Source organism: Triturus cristatus, chromosome 2_1, assembly GCF_964204655.1.
Source record: "Triturus cristatus chromosome 2_1, aTriCri1.1, whole genome shotgun sequence".
Classification (NCBI taxonomy): Eukaryota; Metazoa; Chordata; class Amphibia; order Caudata; family Salamandridae; genus Triturus; species Triturus cristatus.
In genome coordinates, this window is record NC_140581.1 from 46,098,478 (window position 1) to 46,124,667 (window position 26,190).

General features: G+C 46.1%; 1 protein-coding gene across 2 annotated transcripts in view; it reads right to left on the bottom strand.

Moving 5' to 3' along the window:
* Positions 1-26,190, bottom strand: part of LOC146863693 (uncharacterized) — a 395,333-nt gene that overhangs the window by 357,219 nt on the left and 11,924 nt on the right. The gene's annotated exons all lie outside the window — the stretch shown is intronic.

Consider the following 26,190-nt stretch of genomic DNA (forward strand, 5'->3'; position numbering starts at 1 on the left):
GTGTATAATACTATTGTTTGTCGTGTTGTAGCACGCCCATAGCACTTATTAGAGTAGTATTTAGTGCATTTCCAGTTAACTTTCAAACCATACACTTTTTCCTGTGTGTAAGTGTATCCCATATAGCATAGTAACATTTTTCCCTTCTGGCTTGTTATGAATTCAGCTCCTTCAGTCATTTTGATGTAGCTTTATCTATGAAAAATATATATTATAGTTATTATATCTGATGTTATATTAATTTTCAGTAGAAAAAACCAGATTTAGTTACTATATACTTACAAAGTTGGTTTTGATGTGCTTGAGTAGAATGCTCTTGATTCTTTCTTTGTGGGATTTTCCTCTAGTATTTTCTTTGTCTGGAAAAGAAAAGGAAATGCGTTGTAATAATTGTTTCTATTTTTTTTATAGGGAATGGTTAGGGGCTTTGCAATTGGGATTTAATTAGGGTGGTATTTTAATCTATTAGTTGATTTTTTGTTGAGAAATACTTACTTTTTAGTTGTATCTTTTTTGGTGCTGTTCTGTATTTTGTTAGTTTCTTTTGGAGTTTCCTGTAGTGAAAACATGAAATAGAAAGAAGACATTAATTTATTTATAGTGTATGTATATTGTAATTACAATTTATTCTATTTCAGTCTTTATGAGAATAATATAGTTAACTTACTTTTGATAGTTTTAAACATTTCCTCTATGTTGATTTTCTTATATCTGTAGTTGCAATCCGGTAGATTTTCCTCTTCATTCAATTTCCTTTTTTTGGTTTTGGACTGTGAATGAAGTAGAACTTCTTTTTATAGTGCTTTGGATGTTGTAATATGTTTTTTATTGGTTAGTTTGAATTCGGAGTGTTTTTATTGGTTAGTTCGAATTTTTTTTTTTTCTACTAGTTAGTTTCCTAATAAGGAAAACGCTAATTAGTGGTTTTGTGGTGTATTATTCTATATGTATTTTTCTAAACATTATATTATGTATTGGATGCATGAATTGATAAAGTATAATTTAATAATATAGTTGTTTAATGTAGGAAGGTTGTTAATAATGTTTTAGTAAAGAGTTAATTATTTAAATCCATTTTTAAATGTAGTAAATATATAATTGTTTTAGAATAATTTTGTGTAGAGCTAAAAGACATTATTTGGTGTTTATGTTGTTTGATTTTAGGTTTTAATTAAGTGTTATATAGTCGATATTAGTAAAATGGAGATATTTTAGTGGTCGATATTTTAGTTTACGATATTTTGGTATGAAGTATATGTATATTACTGAGCATCGATAATTTAGGATTTCGATATTTGTGTTGGCGATATTTTGTGTACCTATATTTCTGTAGTTCGAAATTGTGTGTTCGATATTTTTGTAATGTTTTAAATAAGTATATGATGTCGATAATAATGTGATCGATTTTTTTGTATCGATATATTTGTAGGTCGATTTTTAGTCTTTCGATATTGTGTCAGTGATTCGTTGCATTTATCATCTACATTGAACTAAGCTATTTCTACCAATTGAAAGTGATATTTTTGAATCTTGTAGTGTGGATTTTTGTCGTTTGGTCTTGTGTTAAATCTAGATGAAGATTACTTATTTTTCTAAACTTGTGTGGTGTCCATTTGTAGTGTTGTCACTGTATTACTGTATGTGTTCACAAATGCTTTACACACTGCCTCTGAGATAAGCCTGCCTGATCGTGCCAAGCTACCAAGAGGGTGAGCAGGGGTTATTTTAGGGGTGTATCCCCCTTACCCTGTCTAGAAGCAAGGGCCCCTACTTGGTCAACGGTACCTACCTGTGGAGGAGTGTGGCTCAATGGTTAGAGCGTCAGACCCTAAAGCAGAGTTCTGGCCAGGGACCAGGGTTCGATTCCCACCTCGGCGGGGCTCGGGCTCAATTTCCTCGGACCTGTCTATTCTCGCCTCGGTGCCTATTCTATTCACGGGTCACACGCTGCAACTCTGGGCAATAGCCTGCTTAGCCTCCACACCGGCCCCAACAGCGCTAAGGATGCTTGGCTTCACCCTGGGGGTGCCCAGGAGTGGACACTTCACAGGGAAAGCCAGGAGGGGTTCCACAGCGGTATGAGTATCAGCGCCAGGAAACCGCAAAAGGCGACACCGCAAGGTGGCCGTCTGGTGACAGTGCGCTCTATAAGTACCTTGACATTTACATTTACATTTACCTCTGCCAATTAGAGACCCCCATTTCTAACATTGGAGGTCAGCTGTGAGGATTCTCGACTTGTATTTATGGCTCATATACAGTGATTGGTGTACACTACTAGTGAGTGCATACCATTACGCAACCACATAAATTTTGGTAGAATATTTTGCTTCGGACTTCTATTTTTGCTAAGAACTGCCAATTCTTGTTACCATGGGCAAAACAGCATCCATGCATATATGGATCTACAATTTGAAGAAGAGAGGGTTGATACCTACACTGTGCCACAGCTTAAGACCATCTGTAGAAAATTTTAAATCTCTATGAATGGCCTCACCAAGAAAGAGGAGTTCCAAAAGGTGCTGTGGACCTGGTTGGAAGCTGGAAATACTCCTGAGCATCCTGAGGAGCCTAGGGAGGTGGCAGAGAATACAGATGGGCAGTTAGAGGGGCCATTGGGCCTGCCCGGGGAGAAAGTACCTTCCAGGTCAGGTAGCAGTGTTTCTTCAAAGTGCCTGTCCCCAGGAGAGCTGTTGGAAAGGGAGAGGGATAGAATGCATATGATGGAGATAGCCAAGCTCAAACTGGGTGGTCAGATGGAATCATAAAATAAGAAGTTAGCCTAGAAAGAAAATAGAATCCATTTACAGCATGAAAGAATGTTGAGGGAGTTGGAGTTGAAAGCAAAGAGCTTAGAGATTACTCCCTCTGGTGGCAGCACACCATCCGTGCCTGGAGAAGCAAGAGTATATATCCCCAAAGATGTAATTAAGGAGTTCCACAAGCATGAAGATATTGGCCAATGGTTTAAGGCAGTGCTTTCCAAACTGTGTGTCGAGACACGTTAGTGTGTCGGCTGCCATCTGTAGGTGTGTCACACAACGTGGTCTAGGAAATGCAGTCTAGGCATCATGCAGGACGGTACTGTGCATGCTACTGACACATTAAAAGAGGAGGAGTCTCCTGTGGCCGGGCAAACTGTGATTGGAGTCGGAGCATCACTGCTGCTTGCTGCCACCCTCCTGCAGACCTGTTGAAGCATCTGGCAGTGAGTAGACTGCCAGTGGCTCCTGAAGTGCAGTGCTCTGCACCACCACCCGTAGTCTCATTCAATCTAGGTCAGGAGGAGGCCAGGTCAGGGGGACGCCAGCAGCACCAACGCCAGCGGCCATCCGGCGCTGACTACAGCTGCCCTCCCGCAGACCCATGGAACCTCTGGCAGTGAGTAAAGACTGCGGCAGCTCTCGCTGCTGCCTCCCCTTCAAACTTCTGCCCCTACAGACCCTTCCAAGCTTATGCAGCGGGGGGCCAAAGCAGCATCAACAGTGACGGAGCTTGACATGCTTGCGGCTTCTACAGCGCTTGCTGCTGCCGCCCCCGCTGACCTATTCAAGCTTACACAGGGGGGAGGTGATGACGTAGCTCCTACAAATCATATATTTTGCTAGTAAAAATCATTTACCGTGTCACGAAATGATGCATGTCTAAAAAGTGTGTCACCAACATGAAAAGTTTGGAAAGCACTGGTTTAAGGCCTATGAAGTGGCCATGTCCTCCCACCAAGTCCCTGGGGAGGTTTGGGGAGCAGGTTTGTGGGGGTGCTTTCTCAGTGATTGGCTGGACACCTTATTAGACTTGCCCTCTGAGGATCAGAATTCCTAGGTCCACATGAAGGAAGCCTTAATGATCAGGTATGGGTTGACCCCAGAGCTTTATAGACAAAGGTTTAGAAATTGTAAGAAACTGAAGTCGAGTACTTTGGAATATGTGTCTTTTTTTGCAGAGCATTGGATGGTTGGGTGAAGGGTAGCAAAGTGAATGATTTTGAGGCGCTCTATGATTTCATTGCATGGGAGCACTTGTCCAGTAATTGTTTAAAAGAGCTAACGCAACCTTATTGATAGTAAGCTGACTAGCCATAGGAAGCTTGCTGAGGAGGCGGACCGCTGGGTTAGTACCACAAGGGTCATGTGGGAGACTTCGCCAAAGGTGGGCAGGGTCCGCAGCAGAAGAGTGGGGGGGCAAGGGTAAACAGAGGGAGTTCTAGAAAGGCCCCCCCAGTAATCCCCAAGGGAACTAAGGAAAGAGCTCCCAGCCTCCCCCTGAGAAGAAGCCAGGGGCCCGACAGATACACCTGTTCAAAAGGGGCTCAGGAAATGTTATAATTGTGGTCAGGTGGGCCACTGCTTCTGGGATCCTAAGTGTCCCATGAAAGCAAATGCAGCACCCACTGGTTCACTGCCCTGGCAGATGGCTAGTGTAGCCCTGGGGCAGGATTTGGGTGCCCAAGGTGGGTGGGGTCCCGCAGAGATGTCCCTAGTCTCTTTAAGAGACAGTAAGATTGTCCCTAGGACCCAGCTGCCTGCTAACACTAAGAAATACAGGCAGTGGGTGACCATCAATGGCCATAGGGTGGAGGCTCTGAGAGACACCGGAGCCAGTGTAACAGCTGTCAATTGTCGGCTGGTGTCTGAAGAGCAGGTGATCCCCCATGCATTTTACCCTGTAGTTGCCACTGACAACTGAGAGAGCCACTGCAAGATGGCCCAGGTTCCCTTTGAGTAGGGGGGGGGGGTCTCAGGTACCTTTCAAGTAGCTGTGAGGCTAGCCATGCCTGTTGACTGTCTGCTAGGCAATGATTTAGAAAGCTCCCCTTGGGCTAAGGTGGAGAGGACGGCTCATTTGGAGATTTTGGGTCTGCCTGAGTGGGCATGTGTGACCACTAGGTCCATGGCAGCCAGTAAGGGTATTAAAGAAGACCTGGAGCCTGAAAGAGTGGCCTAGGTGCCTGCCTTAAAGGGATGAGGCAGGGGGCATGGGAAACCAGCCCTGGAAACTACAAGGGAACAAGTTGCTGAACTGGGGGACCTGTCTGAGCTAACCCATTGGCAGCAGGAAGGAGGCCCCTCCAGGGAAGAGTTCTGAGAGGAGCAGAAGAAGTGTCCTTCTCTAATGGGTTTGTGGCAACAGGCCTCAAACCAGGCAGTCTGGATCACATCGGATCTACAGGGAGAATGGTCTCCTGTATAGTGAGCCTAAGGTTGCTGAGCCTGGGTCAGCCCAAGTGCTAGAGATACCCCAGCGCTTCAGAGCCTTCCTACTGAGTCTGGCTCATGATGTGCCTTTAGGAGGACATTTGGGGCAAGACCTTTGAACGGCTTGTCACCCACTTTTATTGGCCCCAAATGCGCAAGAGTTCAGATACTCATTGCAGGACCTGTCAGACTTGCCAGGCAAGTGGTAAGAGTGGGAGGAAGCGAAAGGCTCCTCTCCAACCGTTCCCTGTGGTCAGCACCCCCTTTGTAAGGGTGGGCATTGACATTGTGTGGCCTCTGGATCCCAAGACAGCCATTGGCAACAGGTTCATCCTGGTCTTGGTGGACCATGCCACCTGATGCCCAAAAGCCATCCCTCTCTGGACTGTGATAGGCCCCCGTAGTGGGACGTGCATTGATGGGGATTTTCTCCCATGTGGTGTTCCCCAGAGAGGTGTTGTCCGACCGTGATACCAAATTCATATCTAAGAATATGAAGTCCCTGTGGCAGGAGTGCAGTGTAACCTACAAGTTCACCACTCTTTACCACCCCCAAGGTAATGGGCGGGTTGAGAGATTCAACTGCACCCTAAAGGGCATGATTAGGGATCTTGAGGAACCTATGAGGGATAAGTAGGGCGTACTCTTTTCATGCCTTCTGTTTGCTTACAGAGAGGTGCCACAGAAGTCCTTAGGGTTCAGTCCCTTTGAACTGATGTATGGTCACCCTGTAAGAAGACCTCTGAGTTTGGTAAAAGAAGGCTGGGAGAAAGCTCCCAGTAAACCTCCCCAGGATGTATATAGCTACATGCTGGCCTTCAGAAACTAAACTAGGTGTTTCAGACAACTTGTTCAGGTGAATCTGGAAGCCAGCCAGGAGGAGATGAAACGGCGTTATGATCAGAATGCCACCCTGATCGAGTTTCAGCCTGGTCAGAAAGTGTGGGTCATGGCCCCGTGGAGCCTTGTGCACTCCAGGATAAGTGGACCAGACCATTTCAGGTGGTGGAGCGCAAGAGTGATGTCACCTACTTGGTGGACTTGCGGTCTCCTAGGAACCCTTTGCGAGTCCTGCATGTAAACCGTCTGAAGCCCCACTTGGAGAGGTCTGAAGTGGGTATGCTCCTAGCGACAGATGATGGAATGGAGGAGGAGACTGAGCCTCTTCTTGACCTCCTGTCTGCAAAAGAGCAACATGGGTCCGTGGACGGTGTCAACCTCTCTTCCACCCTGACCCCTGAGTAGCAGGATGACTATCTTCAACTGTTGGGACAGTTTCCTGATCTGTTCTTGCTGACTCCCTGTGTCACTGATTGGTGCAGTCATGATGTGGACACTGGGAACAGTCCTCCTGTAAAACACAAAGCTTACAGAGTGACTGACAGGGTGAGAGCTTGCATCAAAAGGAGGTCTCCAAGATGTTTGCGTTGGGGGTGATTGAGTCCTCTAACAGCCCTTGGGCCAGCCCAGTGTTCTTGGTCCCAAAGGCTGACACGCCTGTTGCCACACCCGGGCACCGGTTCTGTGCGGACTCTCGAGGACTCAATTCAGTCACCAAGACTGGTGTGCACCCCATCTCCAGAGCTGATGATCTCATTGATCAGTTAGGGGCTGTTCTGTACCTCAGTACGTTTGACTTAACGTCTGGGTCCTGGCAGATCGCCTTAACTGATGGGGCAAGAGAGAGGTCCGCATTCTCCACACCAGATGGGCACTACCAATTCCGGGTTATGCCGTTTGGAATGAAGAATGCCACTGCCACCTTTCAGAGGTTGGCCAACTAGGTGTTGGCTGGACTGGAAGATTTCAGTGCCGCCTACGTGGATGACATCGCAGTGTTCAGCGCCAGTTAGGAAGAACATCTGCGCCACCTCTTGGAAGTGTTGATGGCGCTGCGGAGGGCAGGCCTCATGATCAAGGCAAGTAAGTGCCAGATTGGACAGGGTTCCATGGTGTAATTGGGACAGCAGGTTAGGAACAGCCAGGTGGCGCCCCTACAGCCCAAGATTGATACCATCCTCACTTGGGAACCCCCCAAGACCCAGACAGAGGTGAGAGCCTTTTTAGCACTCTCTGGGTACTACAGGGGGTTTGTCAAGGGGTATGGCAGCATTGTTGCACCCTTGACAGAGCTGACTTCCAGGAAGCAGCCCAAGAAAGTGAACTGGACTGACACCTGTCAGAAAGCTTTTTATGCCCTGAAGGCTGCCATGTGCACGGCGCCCGTGATTCATTCGCCCAACTTCTCAAAAGAAGTTATTGTGCAGACAGACGCTTTGGAGCTTGGTGTAGGGGCTGTACTTTCACAGATGAATAAGGAGGGCTTAGACTAACCTGTAGCCTTCATTAGCAGGAGGTTACTTCCACGGGAACAGAGATGAAGTGCAATTGAGCATGAGGCATTTGCTGTGGTCTGGGCACTGAAGAAGTTGAGACCATTCTTGTTTGGGACTCACTTCCGGCTTCACACCAACCTCAGGCCCCTCAGATGGCTGATGCAGATGAGGGGTGAGAATCCAAAGCTGTCGAGGTGTTTCATTTCCCTACAGGGGATGGACTTCATGGTGAAACACCGCCCTGGTACAGAACACTCCAATGCTGATGGTCCGTCCAGATTTTTCCGCCTAAGTGAAGACAATTCCCAAGAGGGTGGGTAGTTCTCCCCACATTTCAGCTGGAGGGGACACGTGTTAGACCTGGCCCCATTGACGTGGGTCTGCATTCCATTTTTTCGCTGTTGCCTCCTATGTTTTTGATATGTTTTTGCTGGTCTAGATGCTTTGGGCACTTTGCCACTGCTGTTCAGTGCCAAAGTGCAAGGGCTCCCTGTTGTAAATTGTTGTAATGGATTCGTGACTTCATGATTGGCTTATTTGATTTACTTGTCAGACCATAGTACAGTGCACCTTGCAGCACTGAGTGTGACACCCACAGAAGCAGCTTGTAAAATATGGCTCAGGCCTGCCATTGCAGATCCTGTGTGCAGTCTGGGACTGTCATGTCGACTTGGCAAGTGTACACACTTGTCAGTCCCTAAACCTTTCCTTTTCTACAGTTAGTCACCCCTAAGGTAGGCCCAAGGTACACCCATGGGCAGGGTGCATTGTATGTGTAAGGTAGGACATGCTCTGATGTGTGTGGCATATCCTGATGCAGCCAATTCGTTTTTCACTATTGCAAGGCTATCTATTGCCATAGGCCAGAATGGGCAGTTTGATTATAACATCTTATAATCCTAACTGACCCAGGTAACAAGGTAGAAAAAGGAGTTTAGTATGCCTGAACTCAGAATGTTAAAATACATTTTGTATTGTTGGTGATTTTTACATTCTGTGTTTAAAAATATCACTTTTAGAAAGTAGGTATTTTCTTGCCTAACCATCCAGTATGCCTCTGGTAGGTTTGTGTATTACATGTCTGGTTTGTGAGTGAGAGGGGGTTGGAGGGGGCTTTGCCTCCAGCAGTCTGATTAATATTATGTGGGCTGAATTGACCTGGGTTGAATAAAGAGTAGGGGGAGGAGATTTCCTTTCACTTGCCTGAGCCTACTAGAATAGGGAGTAGGGGTGGAGATTTATTTTCAGCTATCTGGGCCAGGTCTGCTTTCAACAATGCTGTCTCCACCTCCTGCCAGGACGCTGCACCAGGGAGGACAAAACTGGTGTGGGCTGGGTACAGACACTCTCTGCCTTCAGAGAACAAAGGATTTTGTAGTATAAATATTGGGGCCCAGACCCCAGAACTTTAGATCACTTCTAGGAATCAAGATGAACCTTTGCCAAGGAGAGAATCAAGGAAGCTGAAGGAGGAGCCTGCCCCTGCGCTGGTTATTGTTTGGGGTTGGCCTGCAGTGGTTACTTATTACCAAGGAAAGGAGAAAAGGAACTTTATGTGTACTTTATCATCTTGAGGAAGATCTCCAAGGGCTTGAAGCTGAGCTTTCCTCCTGTTCTGAAGTCTCAGGGACACAAAGACTTCACCACCAGCTCCCCCTGAATTTCCTTGCTGGGAATTCTACCTGCAGAGAGGTGCCGGCTGTTGTTTTAGGACCTCTAGAGACTGTGTGTCACTGGGAGCTGGAAGCGTGACGCAGCGAGGAAGAAGCATGTCGCCATCGCAGCTGTTGCCGTCGCATCGCCGAAGAAGCATGTCACATTGCCGGAGAAGCATGCCGCCGCCACAGAGGTTGCCGTCGCATCACCGGAGAAGCGCGTCGCAGGGCCTGTCAAGGCTCAAGAAACCACCAATTTCACCGCATGGCTGTCTGGCATGCACGCATCGTATCCAAGTTGTTGATTCGCATCAAAGACGCCCTTTTGTCTCATCGTACCTGATCGTCGCATCGAATCGAGGCGCCATCTTGTTGCATCGGAACCAGAACGCAGTAAGAAACATACGCTTCCCTCTTCTCCGGTAAGGCTTCTCTGCGCTGCAGTAAGGAACAGGTGCTCCGCCTACCCTGAAGCAAGGGACTGACGGATGGCCTTCCCTGCGACCCTTTTGTTTGTATTGTGCTACGCATTCAAGGAGCTTTGAGAGTAAAGTGTTGCATTTACCATCTACATTGAACTGAGCTATTTCTACCATTTGAAAGTGATATTTTTGAATACTGTGTTGTGGATTTTTGTTGTTTGGTCTTGTGTTAAATCTAGATAAATATGACTTATTTTTCTAAACTGGTGTGGTGTCCATTTGTAGTGTTGTCACTGTATTACTGTATGTGTTCACAACTGCTTTACACACTGCCTCTGAGATAAGCCTGTCTGTTCATGCCAAGCTATCAAGGGGGTGAGCAGGGGTTATTTTAGGGTTGTAGCCCCCTTACCCTGACTAGAAGCAAGAGCCCCTACTTGGTGAAAAGTACCTACCTCTACCAATCAGAGACACCCATTTCTAACAACAACCATCAGGCCACTGTGGTGCACAATTTATTGCAGTTCGATGGCCTCAATCATGTGTGATGCTTAAACAATCCGGTATTTTTAGCAATTTTTTTGTCCTTTTTTATACCAGCTACAAATACCTAGAATTAAAATTAACCCCGAACCTTCAAACATCCCCACCACATTCTGTTGATGAATACTAACACCCACACATGCACACATACACCATTTGTAGCCCAGTACTTAAACCTTATACATTCATCTTCTAAAGTTTATGCGTGAGTGACAGTAAAGAGTTGTTCATATTACGTTTTACAATTTGTGGGACATTTAAATGCACTTTCAAGCTCCAAGGACTCCAGAGACATTCATACCTGCCCTTGCTAAACAGCGGCCTTCAAGTTAGCTGAAAATATTCAATTATAAGAAACTTTGATGGAGGATATTTGGTCAGGATTAACAATAGGTACAAGATGAGAAAATGCAAGGACGCTGAATTAAAACTTTACCTATCCTGATCGTGGACCCATGTCTCTGAGCTTTAGTGGAAAACATGAAAAGCATCCCCTGTGATTATACACAGGACAACAGAACAACAACTCAAAAGGTAACTCAAATTTGAGAATGCATTTGCATCTTCAAAATATGACTTTAAGAAAAGTCATTTGAGGACTTAAGACAGCTTTCACACTACAGAGAATGAGCTGACGCTATGTTGTTTACAAGGAAGAAACGTCAGGATTAAGGATGAAATACATAACAGAAGGCAGCTACGAATGCTGGCAGGAAAGAAAGTTCTGGAGTAAAAAAGGAAGAACTGGATTAAAGAATCAGGGAATAAGAAATTAATGCGAAAAGAGCAAATGAAGTGATTGAGGAAAATGGAATCTGAAAACGTTTGATGAATAGAAAGAAATGAAAGGAGTAAAGAAAATCAGAAGGAAGGAATGAGGATCAAGAAAGGAGAAATAAAGGGATGGAAGAAAAAACAAAAAAATAAGAAAATAAGGGAATAATATATAAGAAGGAAGAAAAGTACAAAGGGAAGAAGGATGTTGAATTCATCAGGACTAAAGGAAGCTAGGGTGGAAAAAGGAAAGGAAGTATGGAGGCAATTCGTAAGAAAGAAAGAAAGAAAGAAAGAAAGAAAGAAAGAAAGAAAGAAAGAAAGAAAGAAAGAAAGAAAGAAAGAAAGAAATAAAGAAGAAAGAAAGAAAAAAGAAAGAAAAAAGAAAGAAGAATGAAAGAAAGAATGAAAGAAAGAAAGAATTAAAGAAAAAAGAAAAAAGAAAGAAAAAAGAAAGAATTAAAGAAAGAATGAAAGAAAGAATGAAAGAAACAAACAGACAAACAAACAAACAAAAAAGAAAGAAAAAAGACAGAAAGAACGAAAGATAGAAATGAAACATGTTCCTGTTAGACTTGCAGCAGGTTTATCCCCAGACTTTTGCTTTTTGGCCTCTTGTTTTTGACCCATTTATCATTGGTTTTAGGAATCTGGGCACTTTACCAGTGGTAATCATTGCTAACGTGCATATGCTCTCCATATAAATTGTGCATAGATTGGTGTTTCCATGATTCGCTTATTTAATTTACTATTAAGTCCCTGTACCGTGCACTGTGTGTGCCCAGTGCCTGAAAATCAAATGCTACTAGTAGGCTTGCAAAAGAAACAAATGATGGACAGAATGCTGAGCAATGCAGACATTTACTCCCAGTTACAAACGTCTGGGTTCAATCCATCATTCTTTTGCTCAACCTGCCACCCTGGTTTGGAACCAGCAATATGCAAATCTGTCTTGACCCTGATCCTCATCAGAAAAGTCTAGCCTGAGCTCTCAAACCAAGTCCTCCCTGGGACCAGTTTCTGGGCATCACCCCTCATCAGCCAGCCTAGATATAATCCAATGGAGCACTGAGCACAGGACCCACTTCTGGGCATGCCCTTCCTACTTAGGGTGACAAATGCAAAAGGAACAAATGTTAGATGGAATTCTGAGCAAGGCAAACAGGCACCCCCAGTCATAAAGATCTGGGTTTAATCCATCGTTCTTTTGCTCACCATGCCACATCAGTTTGGACACAGCCATATGCAAATGAGTCTTGACCCTGTTGCTCATGGGAACAGTCCAGCCCGAACTGCCAAGCCTGGTCCTCCCTGTATTGGAAACAAGCATCCTGGGACCGGTTTTGGGGCATCACTCCATAGCAGCCAGCCTAGCTTGAATTCAGTGGCTCATTGAGCACAGGACCCACGTCTGAGCATACCCTTCCCACTTAGGGGGACAAATGCAAAAGAAACAAATGATGGACAGAATGCTGAACAATGCAAACATTTACCCCCATTCAAAAAGATCTGGGTTTAATCCATCATTCTTTTGCTCACCACGACACACCAGTTTGGACCCAGCCATATGCAAATCAGTCTTGACCCTGTTCCTCATGGGAACAGTCCAGCTCGAACTGCCAAGCCAGGTCCTCCCTGGACCAGAAACAAGCATTCTGGGACCAGTTTCGGGATATCACCCCTCATCAGCAAGGCTAGCTTGAATCTAGTGATGCAGTGAGCATGGGACCCATGTCTGGGCATACCCAGCGTACTTAGGGTGACAAATGTAAAAGAAACAAATGATGGACAGAATGCTGAACAATGCAAACATTCACCCCAGTCACAAAGATCTGGGTTTAATCAATTGTTCTTTTGCTCACCACGCCACCCCAGTTTGGAACTAGCCATATGAAGATCAGTCTTGACCCAGTTCATCATGGGAACAGTCCAGCCCGAACTGCCAAGCCAGGTCCGCCCTGGACTGGGAGCAAGCATCCTGGGAACGGTTTTGGGGCATCACCCCTCATCAGCCAGGCTAGCTTGAATTCAGTGGTGCAGTGAGCATGAGACCCACGTCTGATCATACCTTTCCCACTTAGGGTGACAAATGCAATAGAAACAAATGATGGACGGAATGCTGAACAATGCAAACATTTACCCCCAGTCAAAAAGATCTGGGTTTAATCCATCATTCTTTTGCTCACCACGACACACCAGTTCGGACACAGCCATATGCAAATCAGTCTTGATCATGTTCTTCATGGGAACAGTCCAGCTCGAACTCCCAAGCCAGGTCCTCCCTGGACCGGAAACAAGCATTCTGGGACCAGTTTCGGGATATCACCCCTCATTAGCAAGGCTAGCTTGAATCTAGTGACGCAGTGAGCATGGGACCCACGTCCAGGCAAACCCTTCCTACTTAGGGCGACAAATGCTAAAGAAACAAATGATGGACAGTATACTGAACAATGCAAACATTCACCCCCAACTAACTAAGATCTGGGTTTCATAAATTGTTCTCTTAATCACCACCCCACCTCAGTTTGGAACCAGCCATATGTATATCAGTCTTGACCCTGTTCATCATGGGAACAGTCCAGCCCAAACTGCCAAACCAGGTGCTCCCTGGACTGGAAACAACCATCCTGGGACCATTTTCAGGGCAAGACCCCTCATCAGCCAGGCTAGCTAAAATCCAGTGAAAGAGTGAGCACGGGACCCATGTCTGTGCAAACCCTTCCCACTTAGGGCAACAAATGCAAAAGAAACAAATGATAGATGGAATGCTGAGCAATGCAAACATTCACCCCTAGTCACAAAGTTCTGGGTTTAATCCATCGTTCTTTTGCTCACCAGGCCACCACAGTTTGGACCCAGCCATATGCAAATCAGTCTTAACCCAGTTCCTCATAGGAACAGTCCAGCCCAAACTGCCAAGCCAGGTCCTCCCTGGACTGGAAACAAGCATCCTGGGACCGGTTTTGGGGCATCACCCCTCAGCAGCCAGTCTAGATTGAATTCAGTGGTGCAGTGAGCATGGGACCCATATCTGGGCATACCCAGCGCACTTAGGGTGACAAATGCAAAAGAAACAAATGATGGACAGAATGCTGAACAATGCAAACATTCACCCCCAGTCACAAAGATCTGGGTTTAATCCATTGTTCTTTTGCTCACCACAACACCGGTTTGGACCCAGTCATATGCAAATTAGTCTTGATCCTGTTCCTCATGGGAACAGTCCAGCCCGAACTCCCAAGTCAGGTCCTCCCTGGACCGGAAACAAGCATCCTGGTACCAGTTTCAGGCATCAACACTCATCAACAAGGCTGGCTTGAATCTATTGATGGAGTGAGCAAGGGACCCATGTCTGGGCAAACCCTTCCTACTTAGGGCAACAAATGCAAAATGATGGATGGAATGCAGAACAATGCAAACATTCACCCCCAGTCACAAAGATCTGGGTTTAATCCATTGTTCTTTTGCTCACCACGCCACCCCAATTTGAAATTAGTCATATGCAGATCAGTCTTGACCCTGTTCCTCATGGGAACCGTCAAGCCCGAACTGCCATGCGAGGTCCTCCCTAGACTGGAAACAAGCATCCTCAGACTGGTTTCAGGCATTTCTACTCATCAGCAAGGCTAGCTTGAATCTAGTGATGCAGTGAGCAAGGGACCCATGTCTGGGCAACCCCTTCCCACTTAGGACGACAAATGCAAACAAAAAAAAAAATGATGGACGGAATGCTGGACAATGCAAACATTCACTCCCAGTCACAAAGATCTGGGTTTAATCCATTTTTCTTTTGCTTACCATGCCACCCCAGGTTGGAACTAGCCATATACAGATCAGTCTTGACCCTGTTCATTATGGGAACAGACCAGCCCGAACTGCCAAGCGAGATCCTCCCTGAACTGGGAGCAAGCATCCTGGGAATGGTTTTGGGGCATCACCCCTCATCAGCCAGGCTAGCTTGAATTCAGTGGTGCAGTGAGCATGGGACCCACGTCTTGACATACCCTTCCCACTTAGGGTGACAAATGCTAAAGAAACAAATGATGGACGGAATACTAAACAATGCAAACATTCACCCCCAAGTAACAAAGATCTGGGTTTCATAAATTATTATTTTGCTCACCACCCCACCCCAGTTTGGAACCAGCCATATGTATATCAGTCTTGACCCCGTTCATCATGGGAACAGTCCAGCCCGAACTGCCAAACCAGGTGCTCCCTGTACTGGAAACAACCATCCTGGGACCATTTTCAGGGCAAGACCCCTCATCAGCCAGGCTAGCTTAAATCCAGTGGAGCAGTGAGCACGGGACCCACATCTGGGCAAACCCTTCCCACTTAGGGCAACAAATGCAAAAGAAACAAATGATAGATGGAATGCTGAGCATTGCAAACATTCACCCCTGGCCACAAAGTTCTGGGTTTAATCCATCGTTCTTTTGCTCACCATGCCACCCCAGTTTGGACCCAGCCATATGCAAATCAGTCTTGACACAGTTCCTCCTGGGAACAGTCCAGCCCAAAACTGCCAAGCCAGGTCTTCCCTGGGCTGGAAACAAGCATCCTTGGACCAGTTTTGGGGCATCACCCCTCAGCAGCCAGCCTAGCTTGAATTCAGTGGTGCAGTGAGCATGTGACCCACGTCTGGGCATACCCAGCGCACTTAGGGTGACAAATGCAAAAGAAACAAATGATGGACAGAATGCTGAACAATGCAAACATTCACCCCCAGTCACAAAGATCTGGGTTTAATCCATTGTTCTTTTGCTCACCACAACACCGGTTTGGACCCAGTCATATGCAAATTAGTCTTGATCCTGTTCCTCATGGGAACAGTCCAGCCCGAACTCCCAAGTCAGGTCCTCCCTGGACCGGAAACAAGCATCCTGGTACCAGTTTCAGGCATCAACACTCATCAACAAGGCTGGCTTGAATCTATTGATGGAGTGAGCAAGGGACCCATGTCTGGGCAAACCCTTCCTACTTAGGGCAACAAATGCAAAATGATGGATGGAATGCAGAACAATGCAAACATTCACCCCCAGTCACAAAGATCTGGGTTTAATCCATTGTTCTTTTGCTCACCACGCCTCCCCAATTAGAAATTAGTCATATGCAGATCAGTCTTGACCCTGTTCCTCATGGGAACCGTCAAGCCCGAACTGCCATGCGAGGTCCTCCCTAGACTGGAAACAAGCATCCTCAGACCGGTTTCAGGCATTTCTACTCATCAGCAAGGCTAGCTTGAATCTAGTGATGCAGTGAGCAAGGGACCCATGTCTGGGCAACCCCTTCCCACTTAGGACGACAAATGCAAACAAAAACAAAAAATGATGGACGGAATGCTGGACAATGCAAACATTCACTCCCAGTCACAAAGATCTGGGTTTAATCCATTTTTCTTTTGCTTACCATGCCACCCCAGGTTGGAACTAGCCATATACAGATCAGTCTTGACCCTGTTCATTATGCGAACAGACCAGCCCGAACTGCCAAGCGAGATCCTCCCTGAACTGGGAGCAAGCATCCTGGGAATGGTTTTGGGGCATCACCCCTCATCAGCCAGGCTAGCTTGAATTCAGTGGTGCAGTGAGCATGGGACCCACGTCTTGACATACCCTTCCCACTTAGGGTGACAAATGCTAAAGAAACAAATGATGGACGGAATACTAAACAATGCAAACATTCACCCCCAAGTAACAAAGATCTGGGTTTCATAAATTATTATTTTGCTCACCACCCCACCCCAGTTTGGAACCAGCCATATGTATATCAGTCTTGACCCCGTTCATCATGGGAACAGTCCAGCCCGAACTGCCAAACCAGGTGCTCCCTGTACTGGAAACAACCATCCTGGGACCATTTTCAGGGCAAGACCCCTCATCAGCCAGGCTAGCTTAAATCCAGTGGAGCAGTGAGCACGGGACCCACATCTGGGCAAACCCTTCCCACTTAGGGCAACAAATGCAAAAGAAACAAATGATAGATGGAATGCTGAGCATTGCAAACATTCACCCCTGGCCACAAAGTTCTGGGTTTAATCCATCGTTCTTTTGCTCACCATGCCACCCCAGTTTGGACCCAGCCATATGCAAATCAGTCTTGACACAGTTCCTCCTGGGAACAGTCCAGCCCAAAACTGCCAAGCCAGGTCTTCCCTGGGCTGGAAACAAGCATCCTGGGACCAGTTTTGGGGCATCACCCCTCAGCAGCCAGCCTAGCTTGAATTCAGTGGTGCAGTGAGCATGTGACCCACGTCTGGGCATACCCAGCGCACTTAGGGTGACAAATGCAAAAGAAACAAATGATGGACAGAATGATGAACAATGCAAACATTCACCCCCAGTCACAAAGATCTGGGTTTAATCCATTGTTCTTTTGCTCACCACAACACCGGTTTGGACCCAGCCATATGCAAATCAGTCTGGATCCTGTTCCTCATGGGAACAGTCCAGCCCGAACTCCCAAGTCAGGTCCTCCCTGGACTGGAAACAAGCATCCTGGTACCGGTTTCGGGCATCAACACTCATCAGCAAGGCTGGCTTGAATCTATTGATGGAGTGAGCAAGGGACCCATGTCTGGGCAAACCCTTCCTACTTAGGGCAACAAATGCAAAATGATGGATGGAATGCTGAACAATGCAAACATTCACCCCCAGTCACAAAGATCTGGGTTTAATCCATTGTTCTTTTGCTCACCACGGCACCTCAATTTGGAACTAGTCATATGTAGATCACTCTTGACCCTGTTCCTCATGGGAACCGTCAAGCCCGAACTGCCATGCGAGGTCCTCCCTAGACTGGAAACAAGCATCCTCGGACTGGTTTCGGGGCATTTCTACTCATCAGCAAGGCTAGCTTGAATCTAGTGATGCAGTGAGCACGGGTCCCATGTCTGGGCGACCGCTTCCCACTTAGGGCGACAAAAGCAAAAAAAAAAGAAAATGATGGACGGAATGCTGGACAATGCAAACATTCACCCCCAGTCACAAAGATCTGGGTTTAATCCATTGTTCTTTTGCTTACCATGCCACCCCAGTTTGGAACTAGCCATATGCAGATCAGTCTTGACCCTGTTCATTATGGGAATAGTCCAGCCCGAACTGCCAAGCGAGGTCCTCCCTGGACTGGGAGCAAGCATCCTGGGAACAGTTTTGGGGCATCACCCCTCATCAGCCAGGCTAGCTTGAATTCAGTGGTGCAGTGAGCATGGGACCCACGTCTGGACATACCCTTCCCACTTAGGGTGACAAATGCTAAAGAAACAAATGATGGACGGAATACTAAACAATGCAAACATTCACCCCCAAGTAACAAAGATCTGGGTCTCATAAATTGTTCTTTTGCTCACCACCCCACCCCAGTTTGGAACCAGCCATATGTATGTCAGTCTTGACCCTGTTCATCATGGGAACAGTCCAGCCCGAACTGCCAAACCAGGTGCTCCCTGGACTGGAAACAACCATCCTGGGACCATTTTCAGGGCAAGACCCCTCATCAGCCAGGCTAGCTAAAATCCAGTGGAGCAGTGAGCACGGGACCCACGTCTGGGCAAACCCTTCCCACTTAGGGCAACAAATGCAAAAGAAACAAATGAAAGTACTTCTGCAACTTATTTTCCTGAGTTTCTCCAAGGACTTGAAGTAGAGCATGCCCCCTGTTGAAGACATCTCAGGAGCAGTAAAGACTTCAAGATCATCTGCTAGCTGCACCAGAAGATGTGGGCCTCATTCATGAGGCTCTTTGTGGCACCGGAACGTCACTTTTTTGACGTTCCAATGGTGCAATGTGCCCCAGCATATTTACAAGGGCAGATAAAGCCACTTTACCCGGGTTTTCATGACCTTGTAAATATGTGCCTATTTCACGGACAACACTGTGTGAAAATGGCGTTCCATGGATGTTGCTGTCGGTGTTCGCCCCACAACACACATGGAATTTGAAGCATTCCCAGATTTCCGAGAAATTGTAAACCTGAAAATCCGTCAGAATGTTGCAAGGGTACCTGTGATGGCGCATGGCAGCCCATTGTGTGCCGGTGCTGCAGAAAAGGACAGAAATGCACTGTATCACATAGATACGGCACATTCCTGCCCTTTTGTTTTGAAGCAGGGCTGCGTAGCAAGATTCCTTGCTGTGCTGCCCTATGCCAAATCCTCATAAATGAGGCCCTGTGTGTTTTGTGCTGCAACGGATGAAAACGTAACCCAACGCCATCAAAGGCGCTGCTGCCTGCTCTGAGACCTGTTGGAACCGCAGAAAGCCCTGCTCCATTCTGCACCGCAACTCTGGTCTCACCAATGATGATGTCCTACTCCTCCACTGACCCGCTGCTTACAACGAGACCTGAGAGCACCACACTTTGTACAGCCTTGCTTCACATCGCTGCCCTGGTTAGCCTGATGATGCTGCTTCACACTGACATCAGTGCTTGTGTGACATTATAAATCTAACTTTTGTATTGTATCACCCTTGTACCACCTTGCGTGGCATAAGGGAGACGCAACACTATGATAAATATGGGCCAAGATACCTCTAACAAGGGAAACAAAACAGTATGAGGAGTTAAACAACAGAGTACATTGAGATCAGCTGTGAACTGAACATAGCCAACTTCACTACAGCAGCTAAAAAGCAAACGGTGGCATAGCAGTAGTACAATAAATGTCCCTAATGCAATCATGACAAAAGGGCCTCTGGCTGTGGCCCCTTCATCCAGAGCACAGGTGCCACTGCATCTGCTGCACTATTAATGGTTACACTCTTGGAACTCATCATACTGTCAGTACCCCTTCTGCGTATCCCACAGAAACCTACAGCAGCACAGAAACCAAAAAAAGCATCCCTATGCAGCACCAGGCACATGGACTCTTAACAGCCAGAGCATTAGAAACGGTAATCCCAGAGTCTGACCCAGATCGCAGTGCCAATCCTAGTTATTAGCTTCACTTGCGAGGTCTCACCTGGGAAGTCCGATTTCACTTATCATGGGCGAGCCTGTGGCTGCTGATCCAGAGGTCCAAGTTCTTCATTCCAGGCTCTACATGCACACGTGAACATGTCCCAGAGCTGAAACACTCAGCGCATGGCTGCTACAGATGAGAGGAGGCTGAGGTTTACCGGCTAGGGCTGCGAGACTTGAAACTGGGACCAGTATTGCATCTTGTTGTTGGCTCAACATCCTGCCATTCTCAGAAAACCACTTCACCTCTCTGTGCCTAATCATAATGGATACTCACTCTGCCTCTTTTCCAAATTGCTCATATGTCCTCAGACAAAGTTCTCGCTATATAATACTGCAAAAGTAAAAAATCATGATGTGCTCTGGTTAAATGAATTGATTTTTCATCCTTTGGAACCGTGCCAGGTGTCCCAAATTGTGTGAGAATCACGGGTCTTCGCAGGTATGCGAGAATAATACCCAAAATGCGTTAGGCTAACACAAGGTGCGTGGCACTTGGCAGGGCTGAGCCTCCATGCCCTATCATCAAATGCTTGTCCTGCTTACCTCAAATCTTTTCTGAAATTCGTTTACGTTGGCCGTAGGACTCTGTGCACTTTCCCACTGCTAACCAGTGTTAAAGTGCGTGTGCTTACTCCCCTAAACATAGTTTAATTGGCATATATATAATTAACATATTTAGTTAACTTGTAAGTCCCATATAGAGCGGTATAGAATATACTCAGGACCTGTAAATTAAATGCTACCAGTGGGCCTGTAGCACACATTGTGCCAGCCACCTAAATATCACTTTAAAAAATGTCCCAGGTATGCAATTACAGCCTGAATGCAATTTTACACAGAAATGTTGACCTGATATTTAACCCCCCTTGCTAAGTCTTAAACTCCCCTTTTATTACATATAAGAGATCCCTTTGGTAGACCCTAGGAACCCCATTGGGAAGGGTGCTGTGTAATTAAAAGGTTGGACATATACTTTTAAGTCTTACATGTCCTGGTAATGGAAAACTCCTACATTAATCTTTTACTACTGTGAGGTCTACCCCTCCCATAGGATAACATTGGGAATTCCTTATTACTTTTAATAAGCTGTAATTTCCAATGGGAGTGGGTAGCTATATCATATTTGGTAGCTATGATATTATAATGATAAACCCTCTTTAATGATAAAGTCAAATTTTTCATTAGAATTTAAAAATTCCCCCTTTAGAAAGTTGGCATTTTCTTGCCTTTAGCCCTTTGTGCCTGGACAATGTCTTGGCTCACGTGATTGGGTGCAGCTGACAGCTAGACTTTGTAAATTCCTCCAAGACATTCAATCAATAGAGGGATTATTTGTACACCAATGGGTCATCTGCTGGCATGATATGGGCGGCCCTGAGCACTTACAATTGAATATCCTGTGCTCTGCCTTCACACAAAGGGGCTAACAACCCTGTATTGTCACTACAGACAGTGTGGAGCAAAGGCAGGGGATTCAGGAAATTCCATGGCCTTCTAAGAGCTGTTTAAGAAAAGTCTACCACCTTCCAGAAGAAGGGCACCTGGGCATAAAAATAAGAACTTTAGACCCTCTCTTCAATTCTCTACTGGACTTGGGGAAGAACTCTCAGTAGAATGCCTGCAGTTGTGCACTCTGCCAGACTGCTGCTGTACCTGGAAAGACTGCTTTGCTGCCTAGAGTCAGCCATGAGCCTCAGATGCCAGCCCAGCTGTTGAGCCCTACATTTTCAACTGCACCGAGGACTGCCAGAGTAACGTCAAGGACTAGTTTACTGGCCTCCTGTGCAGAGCCACAGGGACATTAAAGAATTTCAACATCTTGAAACTGCATCTGGACCATGCCTGAGTGAGCATGAACCTCCAGGAGAAGTCTCACCAGACCTGTACCAGTTGAAGAGCTAAAGGTGCCCAAATGGCCAAAACTGGGGACTTAAAAATATTTTGGACAAAAACTACTCTGAGATACAGTACAAGAGAATGGTACCAACTTGTTCACCTATCTGCCCTAGGTGCATCGCCTGTCGTATTTACTTTACTGATTCTCGCGCTACATTCTTCTCTGCAGCAACAAATCCTTTTCATCAGTCCTTCACCAAAGGTGTATCTAACCTCTTGTAATTGTCATTGGCCACAGCCTACTGCCTCATTCCATTTCGAAAACTAAGCCCAAACATAGAATCTTCACCGCAGATTCGACCCAAGGCTGTCTGAAGATGACGCTCCATCCTCGGACACTTTATGCAGCCTTGCCCCGCTGAGCATTCTCAGATACTTTTTCTCCGAATTTCTACTAAGCACAAAGGTAAGCTCTCACCGGGACCAATCTACTTCTCGTAACTGATCCGTGCACCATCACGGTAGGCCATATTTTTCAAATTTGACCCGGTCTCACTTGACTAGTTGTCCGCAGTTGGCAAGTTCATCTTTTAGGTGCTAGTTCTCAATCTGGTACTACTGATTAGATTTTTTTCGTTTTATCATCAAACAATTTATTAAAATGTATGTTGTTTTTTTAATTTGGTTTGGGATTTTTCTTATGTTGTGTTTTCACTTTGTTACTGTTTGTGTGCTACATAAATACTTTACACCTTACCTCCAAGTTAAGCCTGACTGCTTTGTGTGCAAAGCTTTCCAGGGCTAAGCACAGGTCAATTTCTAACAGTGATGTAATATGGGAGGTGATTGGCAGAGCAAGGCGAGGGTGCAAGTTTTTTTTTTATGTAAAGTTTCATATCATGACTATCACTATACGTTATTGTGGCCCACCCCACTTATGTTTTTGTATTAATATTTTGTTATCCTGCTGGACTCTCGCCTGAGTAAGGGGTTGCACTGGCTCTCGTGACAGTCCCACAGGATTGCAGCAAACCCCCAAGATTTGCTTTAAATGAAGCCCCTGGACTGTCCCTTTTCCCCCCTCACAAGGTCCAAGGGGTAAGGGTACACCTGCCCTGCCCCCTTATACATATTTTTCTTCTTTTATTTTCAGCTTAAAGGAAACAAGTCCCCTTGTCCTGTAATGGTGCCTGCAACGTTTTCCTTCATGTTGCAGTCAGCCAATCAGAGCATGAGCTTCTCTTGGACTCACAGGAGTGAGGCTGCTGATGGGGAAAATAGCGCCCACAGCCAAACAGGTTGTTCTGTGATGTGAAGTTGCATTTCAGACCTGCCCAGATAACTATAAATATTGAACCTTAATTTCTCAAAACCCTATTAAATAAACAGATATACACCAAATCACAAAAGCACACTTTCTGGGAAAAGACCATCTTTATGCCAAATTTGGTGTAATTCCATTCAGCCATTATGGCTGAAGCGCTGTTCAAAATACCTATGGGAATTGCATTGAGGAATAGCGTTTTGGGACCACTCCTTTTTTGGGGCCATTTGATGACTGTTCAGGAAACTGTCCAGAAAAATGTACTTCCACCTCAGCTCCCTCCTGGAAAGTTTTGGGGTGATCCGTGAAGCGGGGGCAGAATAAAATGGGAAGTCCCAAAACTCGGTTTACCTATTTATTTTTGCAAAGGAAAATTAGACACAGCTATAGCCAAAATGGAGGTTTTGCGGAGCCAACAGGTCTCTAGATCCGATCTAATTGGCTGCCACCACAACAGGAAAGGTGTTGCAGCAGCCATCTTAGGACTCTGGGACTCAGTCCCCTCTTTTAGGAAAAAGTTAAAAAGCATTGGCCTGACCCTTTGGCAAGACAATCGGTCTTCCTTGCATAAAATGATACGCTTTATATTGGAACATCACATAGTCAGCCATGAGCACCTGTGGGGTTTTGGCACACTGTGCCCAGCCCCATGCCTTGCAGTCCATGCTCAGTGGAGGGCAGGGCTCCAGTGGGGGGTTTGGGTGCAGGGCTGGATGCTAGCTAGGACCTCCACCCAAATCCACACCGCACATGGCCAAAAGGCGTGCACAGCAGGGTTGGGTGCCAATGGGGGGTTGGATGCCAAATGGGGGGATGCAAGGCCTGGTTGCAGGCCCAGACCCAAGCCACACGTGGTGGAAGGCCTGGCGCAGCAGGGCGTTGGGCGCAGGGCCTGGCCACAGCAAAAGCTTTGCGTCCAACATCACGCCACGTGCAGCAATGGACATCTTACTTTACATTAAAAAATATAGAAATTGACAGAAGAAACAAAGGCCTAACTGATGTTATAGTTAGGCATGGTAATAGGATCTTACTTTGCATTTTATAAAAAACTAGAAGCTCTGCTGGACATACATTCTCTCAGCAGCTGAACCAGATAACTTGAAATTGGCACTCATCACTCTGATTCTCAAAAAGAGGAATGCTGATACAAACTTTCTGGCTGCTTATAGGCCCATCTCATTGCTCCCAGCACCTGTAAAGATATTGGAAACTTATATCAATCGCCAATTATCTATTTACATTAAAACCAATAATATACTGAAGTAATCATTTGAATTTAGCTTCTGTGCTGCTCAGAGAAAATAGCCCATTCTTCCCTCGCTGTTGGTGTCAGTGCTGCCCTTATTTAGATAGACCTGTCAGCAGATTTCAACACTATATCCCATCACATCCTCATTCAGAGGCTAAAAGAAATAGGTACCCCTGGATGTGCATTGCCTGGATGTCCATCTTTCTCACGAATAGGGCTCAGCCAGTGTGTCTTTTCTCTTTTGCCTCAGCCCCTATTTCCCTTGACTGTGGAGTGCTGCAGGGCTCATCTTTGAGCTTTGGGTTTGAAGTGCTGTCCTGTGTGGATGGCACGCCGCTGATCGTGTCTTTGGCAAATGATAAGAGCTTTTGCCAGTAGTCTCAAAATATCTCATATTAGTAATTTCTAGGCTGGATTACTCATTTTGTATGTGTACCAATAACTTCAGCAGGCACAGAACTCTGCAGTTAGATTCCTACTAGTACAGTGCTCAATCCCATCTAAAATCAAAGACCTACATTGAGAAAATGATCCACTTTAAGACTTTATCTGGTATTCTCAGAGCAGTTCATCACTGGGGTCCCCTCAGCCTCCCAAAACTGTTTACATTTCATGCACCACTGAATCACTGAGATCGTTAAACTCTTTCAGCTTTATTGCCTCTCAATTCAGGAGGCCTTGACGTCAGTGTCTGGCACCAACCTCTGAAGCTCCCTTTCCTTCACCCTTCGTATCACAGGCAATCGCATACATTTTTTAGAAACTTGAAAGCCTGGGTGTTTACCAAAAACGAATCTTCCTTTACTTCCTGTCACTCCCTAGATGGCCTAACCTAGGCACACAGTTCTGCCCTCTAGGTCTTCAGAACCTTGATACTTTTTTGGAGCATTAGCAGAGCTTAATACATCATATTCTGAATCAGAATTCATAGATTATGGGTAGAATAGTTCCCAGGTCTTGGGCCCTCAGCTTGGCCTTTCTCCAATGAAAGCAGTGATCCTTGTTTGCTCTTTAGCGGGTCCCATTGCTGCTCTCAGGTCGTACATTTGGCTGAGCTTCAGGTCTCGAGGGGTTGGTTGTGAGCACTCGCTCTTCCATGACTACTTGCCAGTGACACTGGGTTTCAGTCTCTTCCCCTGCACTTGAGCCAGGCATCTCAATCCCTCTCCTCAACTTTGTTGCCGCTGGTGGGTGAAATGTGTCCTGGTTTGGGTCACCACAAGGGGGGAGATGTTAGTTGGATTGCAAACTAGGGCAGGTGCCCAAGTAAGGTGGCAAACCCTGGCTCCTTGTCTTCAGATTGAGGTGTACGGTCTGCTGCTGTCCATATTCTGTGCGTGCAAGGATAGCTTATTGATCAATCTGCATTGCCTTTGGGCTTACTCCACTGTGAGTGGGTCATTCTTGGCTCACTGGTTAAGGCCTTAGGGGCATATTAACAAGCTGGCGATAAAAAATTACCGCCGCTTTTGTGTCCGTTTTCGGCCGAAAAGCGGCGATAATTTTATCGCCTAATTAGCAAGCTCACGCTAACGCGTGAAACCTTGCTTTAGCGTGGGGATTCCTAACGCCCAGCTTTGCATCTCTAATGAGATGCAAAGTGGGCGTTCCTGACCTGACATGACAGGAGAAATGTCGCTAAGCGACATTTCTCCTATCATCAAGCCCCACGCTATGAAGCATAGCGTCAAGAAAAGTAACGATAAACCCTGTTATCGCTACTTTCCTTACGCCTGCTTCAGGACTGACTTAGCCATGATATCCTATGGAAGGTGGATATCATGGCTAAGTTTGTGAGTCTCTATCAGCAAGCTATCGCCACATTGCGTGAGATTATCGCTGGGTGTCCAGCGATAATCTCACGTTAGGCAGTTAGCGTGAGGATTTT